Source organism: Petaurus breviceps, unplaced genomic scaffold (genome assembly GCF_028583685.1).
Source record: "Petaurus breviceps papuanus isolate PSGF00001 unplaced genomic scaffold, PetGlider_PUasm1.0 151, whole genome shotgun sequence".
NCBI classification, from domain to species: domain Eukaryota; kingdom Metazoa; phylum Chordata; class Mammalia; order Diprotodontia; family Petauridae; genus Petaurus; species Petaurus breviceps.
The window spans coordinates 6,064,151-6,078,498 of NW_027185712.1; the positions used below are offsets into that span (position 1 = coordinate 6,064,151).

A 14,348-nucleotide genomic window follows, 5' to 3' on the forward strand; every position below is an offset into this window, starting at 1 on the left:
TCAAGTCAATGACTTTAATGAAGACATGAAGGCAATCTTATCTAATTTGTGGGTGAGCAAAAAATGAAAAGGGTACTTAATGTGATAGATATTAGAAATATGGTTCACAACTCTTTGTAGAAACTGGAATAATGTAATAAAATAAAAAAGCATGAAAATGAGCTTGAATAAAGCTAACTTTTTGTATTTTGGTTCACAACTCATTTATACAAGAATAAAATGGGGAACATCATATATGACATCATGTCATATAAAAAAGACATGAGCATTTTAGTTGATAAGAAGCACCATAAGAGCCAATATTTTGAGAAGTATAGTAGAAACTGTAGTCAAAAGTTTCATTGCTTATTCTGTTTAGCCCAGATGTAGAGCAGGGCTTCATAAACTTTTTCCACTCATGATCCCTTAAGCACTTCTTAAACTGTGGGTCGCAGTTTCAACATGCAGTTTAAGAAGTGCTGAAGAATATTATGTTAAGTTCTGTAAACTACATTAACAGTGAATTTAGTTATTTGAATTGTATTCAGAACAAACTGACAAAGCTACTATGGATTCAGGAGGGGGAAAGTTCATATAGGGAATGATTGAGGGATTAATAAAGAAAATTATGAGGAAGAAGTATACATTTAATTTATGAAATAATAAACATTTTCATAACAGTAGAATTTTTAAAACGATGATTGTACATGTAACTGCAAATCTATTATGTACAACTTGCTATTCCTTTTAAATATATAATAAAGTTATGATGTAACTCTTTTTTCCCTTTTTTCTCCCCTCCCCAAGAAGGCTACCATTAGGCACACACAGTTGTGTGTGTGTGTAAAACTATATACATCTATTTTTTTTCTTTTCTCTGGATGCATATAGTGTCATATGTCCTTTGTAATTAATTTGAGTATTTGTAATAGTCAAAAATCACTGTCACTTAAAGTTGTTCTTAAAACAATATTGCTGTTATTGCATATAACATTTTGTTGGTTCTACTCGTTCGTTCTTCATTATTTCATGCAAGTCTATCCATGTTCTTCTAAGATCACTGAGCTCATAATTTCTTATATCACAGTAGTTTTCCATCACTACCATATAGCACAACTTGTTCCCTAGTCAATGGGTATCCCCACGATTTCCAGTTCTTTGCCACTACAAAGAGAACTGTTATAAATATTTTAGAATATATAGATTCATTTCCTTTTTCCCTAATCTTTTTTGGAAATAGATCTAGTAAGGATATTGCTGGGTCAAAAGGTATAGGCAGTTTAATCATTTTTTGTGTATAATTCCAGATTGCTCTCCAAAATTGTTGGATCAGTTCACAATTCCACCAATTTTTCTACATTTCCATGAACATTTGTCACTTTCCCCTTCAATCATTTTAGTCAAACTGACAAGAATAAAATGATATCTTAAGGTTGTTTTGATTTGCAGTTCTCTAAACAATAATATTTAAAGAATTTTCATATGACCATAAATCGTTTCGATTTCTTCATTGGAAAACTGCCTGTTCATATCCTTTGATGGTTTATCAGTTGGGGAATAGCTTGTTCTTTATATATTTGAGATATGAAACTTTTATCTGAGAAACTATCTATAAAACTTTTTTCCCAATTTTATGCTTTCCTTCTGAATTTGGCTACATTTGTATATTTCTACAAAAACTTTTGTAATTGAAGCTATCCACTTAATACCTTACTCTGCTCTCTATCTCTTGTTTATTCATAAATTATTCACTTTTCCATAAGTCTGATAAGCAATACACTCTTCAAATTTTCTTGTCCTATCTCTCTTTATATCTAGGTCATGTATCCATTTTAACCTTATCTCGGTAAATGTTGTAAGATATTGGTCTATACCTAATACCTGATATGCTGCTTTCTAGTTTTCCAACAATTTTTACCAAATAATGAATTCTTATCCCAAATCTTAAGTATTCACATTTGTCAAATATACATTAATTTATGTCTCATACAATAAATTGTATGTCTTCTCTCTTCCATTGATCTATCTTTTTACTTCTTTACCAGTACAAGATAATTTTGATAATTACTGCTTTATAATATAGTTTAAGGTCTAGTACTGCTAAACCTTCTTCTTTACATTTTTTTAATTAGTGCCTTTGATATTCTTCACTTTTTGTTCTTTCAAATGCATTTTATTATTAGTGTCTATAAATTTCCCCAAAATTTTTTATTACGAAAGTAGGAAGTACTTTTATAGGAAATACCATGTTTTTAAAGGAAGAAACAACTTAGGGGTCACCTAACTTAACTGCCTATAACAGCAAGCACCCTAGCATAACTCCCATTAACATTACACTACCTCATTAAAAAAAAAAAACAACTGAGGGCCTAGAAGATGAAGTGATTTGCTAGAGTTATATTAGCAGCTGAGGTGGTCTAAAACCCAAGACTTCTTTCTTCCTACACTCTTCTGTCTTATAAGGAGAGGCATTAAAAACAAATGTTAAAGTACAGACTTCTAGCAGTGAGAGAAGTTTTGTTCTGTTTTGTTTAAAAAGTTAATGACTAAAACCAAAAGCAGGAATTTCCAGAATCTAGATTCAGTTCAGCATAAAAGTAAGAGCTTTAGAAAAACAGAAAAGTCTACCTCCTCAAGCACTAAACTCTTGCCTTGTGGAAACAGAAGCTATATAGTCAACAGCAGTGGATGTGTAGAACAGAACCCCGCAATGGGAAGATAATTCACCTGAATAACTAAGGGCCTTTCTAACTGATAGTCTATGATTCTATGTATAACATTCTAGACCCAAAGATTAATGTCATTCTGGTTTGGCCTCTAATCTCTGTGTCCATTGTGCAATTCATTCTGACCCTTAGAATTCTTTGAATACCTTTGGCTGAACATGCATTTGCATGGAGAACACATGAATGTCAGTTCCACAGAAAATATGGCTGTAGTCAAAGTTAACTATTCTCTCCAAAATACTTATCCCATCAATAATGTCTATGCTTAGTAATGCAAATGATGGCTTCTGTTTGATTGTCCATCATAAAAATGACCCATCCAAGACTACTTTTTTTTTATCTAGTATATTTGTCTCCAATCCAAAATAAACTCTGACTAAATTAACTCTTCAATGTGAATCAAAAAAGAAAGAATTTTATTCCTAGGCAGAAACACTCAGACCCAGAAGAATCCAGAGTCTGAACTTAAAATCGTTTTTTTTTCTGAGTTAAAAGTAAGAAGTACATATAATGGTATTTTATTAGCTTTTATACTGTTTTTTTTAGATGAAATGATTTAAATTATCTCTTTGAGTGTGTAGGTATATGCACACACAAAAAAACATTAATCTCTTTTCTTCTCAAGAAGAGAGATAATGAGTCCATCTTTATGTATAGAAGTTAGACTTATAGCCTAGATCAATAAGAGACTTTAAATATTACCTAGGGCAAACCTCACTAATTTCATATCTAAGGAAACTGAGGCTTGGAGTTAAAGTGCTCTTTACCAAATTTACTCAGGTAATGGAGAGTCAGAATACAGTATCAAATATAAAATTCTCTGCTTAAGTTCAAAGCCCTTAATACTCTGAACCCCCTCCTGTCTAGTTTTCTTATACCTTACTCTTTGCCATGTATTCTTTGATCCAATGACACTGACATCCTTGCTGTTTCATGAGCAAAATACTAAATTTACTGACTCCAGAAATTTTCCCTAGCTGTCCCCTGTTTCCCTTGGTCATCTCTACCTGCTGCCTTCCTTGACTTCTTTTAAGTCCTTCCACCCCCCCCCAAAAAAAAAATCCTATCTTTTACCAGAAACCTTTCCTAATCCTTCTTAAATATAATGTCTTCCCTCTGCCAATTATTTCCTACTTATCCTATATATAGTTTTTTTGGATATTTATTTTTGTTGTCTCCACCATCAGATTGAAAATAGTGACTGTCTTTTGCCTTTTTTTGTATCTTTTCAATCTCCCACACTTAGTAGAGTGCTCAATATATAGTAGGTGCTTAATAAATTTTTATTGATTGATTGACTAATATCCTGATTTTTCTTGACATTTTTATCTCCACTATGTCACACTGCTATTCAGTGAGTTTGTGGGTTTATTGTGGGATGATAATCAGATAATATCAAATAAATCAGATAAATTGGAATTAGATGATATATGTATATGTATATATAAACTCTTTTGACTTTTACTAAGTATAGGACATTAGTGAATTATTTCTTGAGGTATTTTTTAAAGTAAGTTTCCTGAAAATGAAGATAAACATGTTATCTATTATCTAGTTGCAGATAACAGTATCAGATTCCAGAGGTACATAGGGCATTGTTCAGGGCTCTTGCAGAAAAAAAAATGGTAGGCTTGAAAGATATATTTAATTTGCATGTGTTACTTCACATGCCTCATTCCCAAAGAGCCTTAAGGATTTGGGCCCAGAATAAGCAAGATAACACATAAGGACTTCAACATTGTTGCTAACCACTGGGTAAAGGGAAAAAAGGGTGGCATAGGTATAAATTCAACTCAGCAAATACTTATTAAGCAACTACTCTGTGAAAGGCAATCTAAGAAGAACTAAGATGTATAGGATTTTCAGGAGGACTAGCACTTCTGAGGGTTTATATGCCATTTTTTAGGACTGCTTATCTACCTTTAGTGTCCATTTGATTTATCCAACTCTCACCTGTGGCTCTGAGAAGCTGTGGTATACAGTGTGTACATTCTGGTAAACCATCTCAGCAGACAGACTAAACCAGATTGAGAGTAATTGACTGGCCTCAAGCCTGTGGGTGAGTTGGGGAATATCTACCACAAGCATGTGAAGACTTTCCTTGGTGGGATGAACAGATGAAAATAATTTGTTCCAATGACCATGAAGATGGCTAAAGCAAGTGCTGTGGAACACTGAGAGCTTGGTCACACTTCAAAGGTACCAAGGTCATTCACTACATACCAAGCCATCACTAGTCATATTGACTTGTGTCCTTTCACTGGACTTTGATGATTCAGTAAGAAGAGTGAGGCTGATGACTGTGCAACTCTGTCTCACATCCAATTCATGTGCAAGTCAAGACATCCTCCTACAGCGTCATTGGTCCTCTTCGAAAGCAAAGGACAAACAACAACAGGGTTACAAAAACAAAAATTAAATCAGTCCCTGTCTCCAAAGAGCTGACATTGTACATATGGGATAAAATAGATGAATAAACATGAGATATTGCCAGGAGGAAGCAAAGAATAATAACCACTATGGAGGATAAGCAAGGTTTCAGGTAACAAGTAGACCATGAGCTCTGAAGGATGTTAAAGTGTTAAAAAGGACAAAGAGGTGAAGACTGATTACAATAATAGGCATAGGAACAGCCCATACAATATAAAGAAGACCTTAGATTTCTTGGACGGGGAGGGCTTGGGGAAGATAAACACTTGGTTCCAGTTTTGTATTTTTATGTTAATTATTTGGACAATTCATTTTAGTAATACCTGGCAGTTTTGTAAAATGCAAAAAGTCCAGTGGTATTGTGAGAATTTTATATGAAACATCTTCATTTCAGGGACAAAACTGAACACTAGATGCAGAAAATGGAACCTGAGACCCATGAATAGTAAGGAATAAATATCAAGGTTGAAGGCAGGAAGTCAAGGTCAAGAACCAATGTTAGGAGCCTAGGAAAGGATTACATGAATTAAACTCAATTTGTTAGCCATTAAATACTTAAGGTACTTACCATGAGATAAGGCATCATGAAAGCTGATGAGATCAATGCAAAAATGAATGGCCCAGGCCTCAAGAAACATACTTTTTATGAGGTCAGATATAAATGCATGAAAAAGCAACACCACTTGAGTATTTATGATACTCATGAACAGCACTATAGCAACTCCGATGGGGAAAACCTTTGGGCTGAGCTGGTGACCACAGTATCAGAGACCACAGAGTCTGGAACCAGTAGAAAAGCGGCTCAAATAGGAATTAGTACTTATAGCTTCAGTTCCAGGCCATTCGTAGCTAGCAACATCAAGCAGATTGATCAATTAATCAATCATTTGATTTATTAATGGTTTACTTTGTAACAGTGTGCCAAGTGCTTGGGCATATCAAGAAAAAGCAAACATAGTATCTACACTCTAGAAATTCATAGGAAAATAATTTAGAATCAATACAATTCACTTCTTGGTAATTATAACAGCTCAAAAGCTCAGTGAGTGAATAAAGCAGCCTGAGGGCCAAACGAAAGGCAGCAGGCTACACTACTCCCATTTGTTCAGGTTCCTCTATGGCAGCCAAGCTAACACTGTGATACTTCGGGGTGGAAATCCTCCTGTCATTGCCAAGGCTATGCTTCTATATAGAAGCCAAGTAAAATTTAAAGTTTCTGATTTTATTATGGTTAAATTTAGGTGATACAGTACAATATCATAGCAATTGCCTTTCTTACTTTCCAACCAACATTTTTTTTTTTTAGATAAACTCAGTTCATGGGACATCAACCCCCCACCACCACCACAGCCCCAGAAACTATCACATTAATTTCAACATTAATTTTTTTTTATTAAACACATAAATGAGCTGTTGTGCAAGGTAGTAAGTACACAAAGACAAACATATTACAATAGGCATAAAGCATTGAAACTCTAGGGGGTATCAACAGAGAGCCCTTACTTATCAGGAGTGCAAGTAATTCATCCCCTTCCCCTATTCTACCATAACTATGACTTTTAAAGAAATATTTTGATTTTTTAGGCAATTAGGGTAAAGTGACTTGCCCAGGGTCACACAGCTCCTAGGTGTCTGGGATCATATTTGAACTCAGATCCTCCTTAACTCTAGGGCCAGTGCTCTATCCACTGTGCCACCTAGCTTCCCCCATAACTATGATTTTCAAAAATCATCCTAAAACCTTCTAAAGCTGCAGTTTTAGACCCATAATTCTAGGGGCCTGTGAGAAAAACTGCCCTCAAATAGTCCATGAAAAGAACTATCAACACAGTGATTGCTAACGAGGGGACTCTTGCCCTTTGCCCTTTTCAAGAATTGCATTTAGGGGCGCCTAGGTGGCACAGTGAGTGGAGCACTGGCCCTGGAGTCAGGAGGACCTGAGTTCAAATCCTGCCTCAGACACTTCACACTTACTAGCTGTGTGACCTGTGCAAGTCCCTTAACCCCAATTGCCCTGCCTTCCCCCCTCCAAAAAAAAAAGAATTGCATTTATTTGGAAAGAGTTTATGTGGACAAGTCATAGAAGGAGGTATATTTATAAATACACACACACACTCCTTTTGACCATCCTACAGACACAGAGACATATGGTAAAGAGCATAGATTAAGGATCAGAATATGTAGGTTCCAAACACAGGACTATATGACTTCTATAGAAGTATAGAATATTAGGCCTAGGAGGGACCTCAGGGATGTTCTAGTCTACCTTCACTTTACATATATAAGAAAATTGAGATTGATAGAGGCTAGAAGACTTGATTGTCCTAGGTCACATAATTAGTTACTGATCTAAAACTATTAGATTTGGGACTCAGATCTCTTGATTTTCAGTCTTTTGTGTGTTTTACTGTATGTTACCTCAGAATTAAATTAAATATCTTGTTCCATATAAATGAAAACATTATTATAGATCTATGTATCTAGCTATCTAGTTATCTTTTCACTTCCCATCTTCCCAAGAAATGTTGGTGGAGGGGGAAGAAAAGAGAATGAGGAGAGAAAAATCAATATTATTATAATTTTCTGTATAATTTGTATGTTTCTCAAAACACTCAAATTCCTTGGTCAGAGGCACCATATAAATTATTAGATAGGAGACATGGGGAAATTCATTTTTGAATTCTTCCTGTTTTCACAGTATAATTAATATTCTTATCTCCTCAGGTCACACACCTGCTGTCCTCAACCCTGCTGTCATTTCTCCATTAGAAACCGTCCTTGCCCATTGATTTGGCTTCAAGCCCCAGGCCTGCTGCCAATCCCCTATTTATTTCCCAGGTCCTGTGGGGTGATGCATTGTTTCCAGCTTTAGCATTGTTTAGGGTCCACAACACCAAAAAGCAATTGAGGCTTCCAGGAACATATTCCTTTCCACTTAGCTAGGCCAGCACTAGGCTGGAATCTGTCAAGAAGCCTTGTGGGAGACAATCCAAATATGGAAATGATGGATCCATTCCTTCTGGTAGAAGCAGCAGGAAGTACCTTTTGGAAATTGTGGGTTTAACATCTTTGTCCTCAAATGTCCAAATCCAAGAAAGTACATTTGTCAGCACAGGGGAAAGAGATAGATAGATATACACACATTTAAGGCCATACCTAAATTTAAACTAAATTTATATAAAGAACTGGAGGGAACTATGCAAAAAGTACAAGTGACTTAAAGTCAGAGAGAGCTGAATTTTAGTCCCTCCTCCAACACATACTATCTTATAACCCTGGGCAAGTCACTTAACCTCTCATTGCCCTCTCTAAGGAAACTCTCTAAGATTATAAGTTACATCTGAGTTGTTGATTTGTATCAGTAGAAGGAATCTTCACATTGAGAGTTACTCACACCTATGTGTTCCCTGTCTGGACAAATGATTTAAATAAGCAAAATTATAAATAATTCACCATGCAATGTGTGCCAATAAGCATTTAAGTACTTACTATCAGCTTGTCAATGTACTAAGCCCTGGAGATTTTTTTTTATTTAAATGGCAACAATGTAGTGCCTACCTCAAGTATATCATATTCTATTGGGAGACACAACATTTTTAAAAAAATTTCATCCAAGATGCATACAGAGCAAGTGGAAAACAGTGTCACAGAAATAGGCGGGATTTGATTTGAGTCTCAACAGAAGCCATAGAAGTCAAGAGTTGGAAATAAGAAAGAGCATTCAGAGCCACTTTCCCTGTGTGGCCATGGAGGACTCAAGCTGGTCTTATGGGCTGTGCCCCATTGGCAAGGGGATGCCTCGTGTATGACCACAATGCTGCTGCTGGTACTACTGCTACCAACCTGTAATACCAAGCAAAGGCAACTTCCCAAGATTCAAAATACCAGCATAGCCACTCTCCATTTTATTCAGTGACAAATTAGGAACAGAGAAAATAAAAATACAGCATAATTCAAAATACAGCATTCACCAAAAGTAATTCAAAAATTTCCCAAGTCAATCACAAAGACCCTCTTCTCAAATGGAGATCAGTTTCCAATCATAAACAAAGTACATTCATTTGGTCAGTCACAGACAAAAAAGTCAAAAGTTTCCCACCCCTCTATCACAACTGAATTAAAATTATCATCAGTTTAACACAAAGCACTTTCTCAAAAGGGGCAGTAGAGAGCACAAAGGCCATCTACCCTAGAGTTACAATGAGGTTAAGATATCATCATAGCATTTAATACCCAAAGAGAGGTCTTTTCTTCATCTTGACCCATCTCTATTCCTGGGGAGACAAAGCTTAACAAGGCCACAAGATACATTGCCAGTGTCCTCACTAATTAATTCTCTGTCTGCAGAACAGTCCTAGGACCTCGGAAAACATTAGAAAGACCCTCTTCCAGAATTTCTGTAAACATACAACAAGAAAATCCTTCTTCAGGGCTTCTGAACCAACAGCAAGTTTCCAGAACCTCTGTGACAACAGCACTGTCCTTCACCAGTGTATGCAATTCACAATCTGTCTGCAGAACAGTCTCCAAACCCCTGAACCAACAGCAAGGTTCCAGAACCTCTGCAACAACAGCGCTGTCCTTCCCCAGTGGACAAATCTGGCAAAATAACATCAAAACCGACAGACAAAGTACCAGCATCACAGCCATATCTCCTCAGTACTTAGCATCTCTGGGTGGCAGCTCTCAAAAGTCCTGGGCAGCTCAACCTGGCCCTCAGAAATCCTCTCTCTCTCTACCTCCACAATGCTGTTTCCAAAAATTCTTCTGCCTCTCTTCCTCTGCTTGTGCCTTTCCAAATCCACGACACCAGCTCCTCCCAGTTCAGCCCTCTCTTTTCACGTCAACAAGTCCAACAAGCTCTGGGTTTTAACAGTCAACCCCAAAACCAAGCCAATACATGGAGATCTTTAAATTCCATTACTATTACACAACTGTGCCCAGGCAGGGCAATCTTGGAGCCTGCCGAACAGCAGCGACCCTGAACCCCAACGACGCATGCCACTTCTATGCCAGAGGCCAAGTCTACCCGCAGGAGGTGGCCCTTGTACCCATGTTGGACCACTCCCTGCATCTTGGCAAGGCCAAGATTTCTAAGTCAGCACCTTATTCGGAAGGAACAACTGTGATAAATGGAGAATTTAAGGAGCTCAAATTAACTGATTATCAAGGGATATGTTTGGTTTTCTTCTTCTATCCACTTGATTTCATTTTTGTGTGTCCTATTGAAATTATCACTTTTAGTGACAGAATTGAAGAATTAAAAACTATAAATACTGAAGTGGTTGCATGCTCTGTTGATTCATAGTTTACCCATTTAGCATGGATTAATACCCCTTGGAAACAGGGAGGCCTTGAGCCAATGAAAATTCCACTTCTTTTAGATTTGACACACCAATTTTTCTGGAAGACTCAGGTCACATTCTTAGAGACCTTTTTGTTATTGATAATATAAAGGGATCCTATGATAGATTACAATGAATGACCTTCCTGTTGGCAGATTAGTGGATGAAATACTTCATTTAGTCCAAGTATTCCAGTACACTGACAAACATGGAGAAGTCTGTCCTGCTGGTTGGAAAGCTGGTAGTGTAAGAATAATTCCATATCCAGCTGGAAAACTGTAGTATTTCAATAAAGAAAATTGAAATGTTTGCTCAGGTCATGTCTAGTTCAAAGTTTACAAATAAAATTTTAAGAGTTTTGGTGCTTAAACAAAAAGAACATTCCAAACATGGGGGACAGACAATTAAAAGGTATGGAGTTATGAGTTTCAGGCAACAAACAGGAAGAAGGTCAATTTTGATGGATGAGTACGTGAAAGGAAGTAAACCATAAGAGGATTGAGAAAGCAGAAAGGGGTCAGGCTGTAAAGAACTTTAAATACCACACAAAAAATTCATATTTTATCTTTGGGATAACAGGAAGCCTTTGGAGCTCAATAAATGGAGGGAAGAGACAGTGCCTTGTACTTTAAAAAAAATCACTTTGTTAGCTAAATGGAGAAAGGGTTGTATTGGAGTGAGACTTGAGATAGGAAAACTAGCCATAAGGCTATTGCAGTAGTGCAGGTGTTAGATGATGAAGGTCTGCAATAAGGTGGCAGCTGTCTCAATAGAGGTAAAAGGATATATTTGAGAAAGATGTGAAAACAGAAGAAACTTGACATGGAAATAGATATATAGGGTGAATGAGCTGTCAAGAATGATATCAAGTTTGAGAGCCGGGATGACTAGGATGATGTCATTACCACTTTCAACTGGAATAGGAAAATTCATAAGAAGGATTAGTTTTTCTTGAAAGAAATGAGTTCTGATTTGGAGATGTAGGGTTCAAGACATCTAATTTGAGATATCCAAAAGGGAGTTGATGATGCAGGACTGAAACTCAGGAGAGAGATTATATAGACATGGGAATCATTTACATAGATATAGTTGATCCTATAGATGCTAAGGAGATCCTCAAATGAAATAGTATAGAGGATGAGGAGAAGTCATACTAGAATAGGGCCCTGAAGGACAGTGACAGTTTGTCTACTGAAGGAAGAACCAGCCAAAGAGATTGAGAGGGAGTTGTCAGATAGGAGCACCAGGAAAGAGTACTGATACAAAAATCTAAAGAAAAGAGCATACAGGAGATGAAGCTGATTAACAGTGTCAAAGGCTGAACCAGATCAGGAAGGATGAGTATTAAGAAAAGGACATTAGAGGTGGTAATTAAGAGATCATCAATTGCTAACTTTGGAGGTAACAGTTTTAGTTGTGTGATGAAGCTAAAATCAAAATCACAGAGGATAGGAAGTGGAGGCAATTTTCTTATGGAGTTTTCCTGGGAAAAGAAGGATAGAGATAGTTTTGTTGAGACAGTGGTTGTTTTTATAGGGAAGAGAGGGAGTATAGAGTTGTCTGTAAGCAGCAGAGAAGCTCCCAATAAACAAGGAAAATTTAAAAATTAGTGAAAGAGTAAGGAGGATAGTGAGAAAAATCAGCTGCAGAAGAGACGACAGGGTGAGATGAAGGGTTCATTGTGGAATAGACTTTAACAAGAAGAAGGGCTACTTCCTCATGTGAGGAAATAGTAAAAGGTAAGAAAACAGAGGAAAACACGTAATTATGGTAAGTGATGAGGAGTGGAAAAAAAGGAACTCAGCAACTGGGCAGAATTTTTTTTTGATGAAGTATAATCTATCCTCATCTGAGAGAATTAAGGGATGGAGTAGAGTTAGGATATATTTAGGGATAGATGATGAAGTTAGGTTTGAAATTGCTTTTGTAGTAAAGAGAATAGCAAATCAGTTATGCAGGAGTAAAAAAAGATTGCTTTGCTGTAGTGAGGATCAAGTTGATATCATTTAAAAATAAACTTATACTGGACTTCCTCATCACAGATTCCTGATTTTCTGATGTTCCATTCAGCAGCACATGAGTAGAAGCAAAGGTGGCAGATTGTGAGAGTAATCCAAGGCTGGGATTCTGTAAGGAACTATTGGTAACAGGACAAAGGGACAAGAGATTCAAGTGTGGAGGGTAGTGTACAGTTGAACCCATTGAAAAATAGAGAGATAGGAAAGGGAGGAGAATGTAGCCAGTGCTGGGGTGATGACATGGAAAAGACCAGAGTAGGGAAGGGATTAGAGGCATTAGTGAGTATGAAAAACAGTGATGGGCTCATGATGTAGAGGTAAAGATGGAATAAAAAAATTGTGATCAGATAAAGGGTTTTCTGATTTCATGAAAGTAGAAAAGGAAGACTTGCAGGCAATGACAAGACCAAGGATTTGATGTTCTCTGTGTGTAGCTGAGGTAGACTTGAGGAGTCAGGAAGGGGAATTGAGAAGACTGAGGAGCTGAGAGGCTTGGGTATTTGAGGGTCAAGTGACAATATTGCATCCTGTGAGGCCCAAAAGGCTCACCTCTTGTTAGTATTGTTAAATAAAATTAAGATCTTGTGAGTCAGAGGGAAGAGGTAGAATGTGGTAGTTCAAAGTGAGACAGGTCAGGGGACAGCTGGCAAAATATTGGAGAAGGCCCTGGCCCAAAGACAGAAAAGAGAGAGGAGTGAGATATGCATACACCCAAGAAAAAATTTTAATTGAGAGTTGGTCTATATAGTGCTTACCAATACATACAGATGGTTATTTTCATTTCTGACTAAACAAGTCAACCACTGGCACATTCTTTCTTCGATAGTTCAGAGCTACATAATACTTCAAAATTAGGAAAACAGTTTCCTCATGACAGTCTTGCCTCATGGCCATGAACTCCTACCATTGAGTTCCCCTCAATCTCCAACAAAGGCACAATACCTGTCAGATTTCTATTCACTTAAAGTCGATTGTGTTTAGGTCTGAACCAACCAGCAACTGCAAAATGGCATCTGCAAACAAAACTATCATCTGCCTATTTTAGCAAGGAGGAAAGTGAAAAAGAGAGAGGTGTAATGGTTGAGTCCAAGATCATGCAGCTATATACCAATGGAGATGGCATCTTCATCGAAGCATTCTGGTCTGAGTCCATTTTCCAATATATTTGTCCATCACCTGTCATACCCTCTAAGAACTTTAAAAAATATAGGCTATCTCTCTCATCTGAGTTTACCTCCAATTTTACTGCATCATGGATAGATAGATTGATAGATAGATAGACAGACAGTCAGACAGACAGACAGGCAGACAGACAGACAGACAGACAGACAGACAGACAGACAGACAGACAGACAGACAGACAGATAGACAGATAGATAGATAGATAGATAGATAGATAGATAGATAGATAGATATGGTATGGAAAAAGAGAGAGAGAGAGAGAGAGAGAGAGAGAGAGAGAGAGAGTTATTTGAATATCACATTCTCTATTACAAGATAAGTTCCTTGAAGGCAAGGACTGTTTTTGCCTTTCTGTCCCCAGCATTTAGCCCAGTACTTGGAACATAGTAACAAATACTTGTTGTTGTGATTGTTGTGGAGGAAGATGGTGATAGTCTTGATTACCAAGGTTTGCACAGTGTAGCAATATTGGTTTATATATTTCTGTTTGGGGTGCAGCTCAGTGGCACAGTAGATAGGGTGAGGGCTTTGGAATAAGAAAAAACTTAGTTCATATCTGACCTTAGAAATTTGCCAGCTGTGCAACTCTGGGCAAGTCACTTAGTCTCTCTTTGCTTTTGTTTCTTTATGAGTTAAATTGGAAATATTTCCTCTTGATTCACAGGATC

The 14,348-nt window shown here is 37.0% G+C and overlaps 1 pseudogene; it reads left to right on the top strand.

Annotated features, from left to right (window-relative positions):
- Positions 1 to 5,719: 5,719 nt before the first annotated feature.
- LOC138153225 (peroxiredoxin-4 pseudogene) lies at positions 5,720 to 10,783 on the top strand (annotated as a pseudogene).
- Positions 10,784 to 14,348: the final 3,565 nt, after the last annotated feature.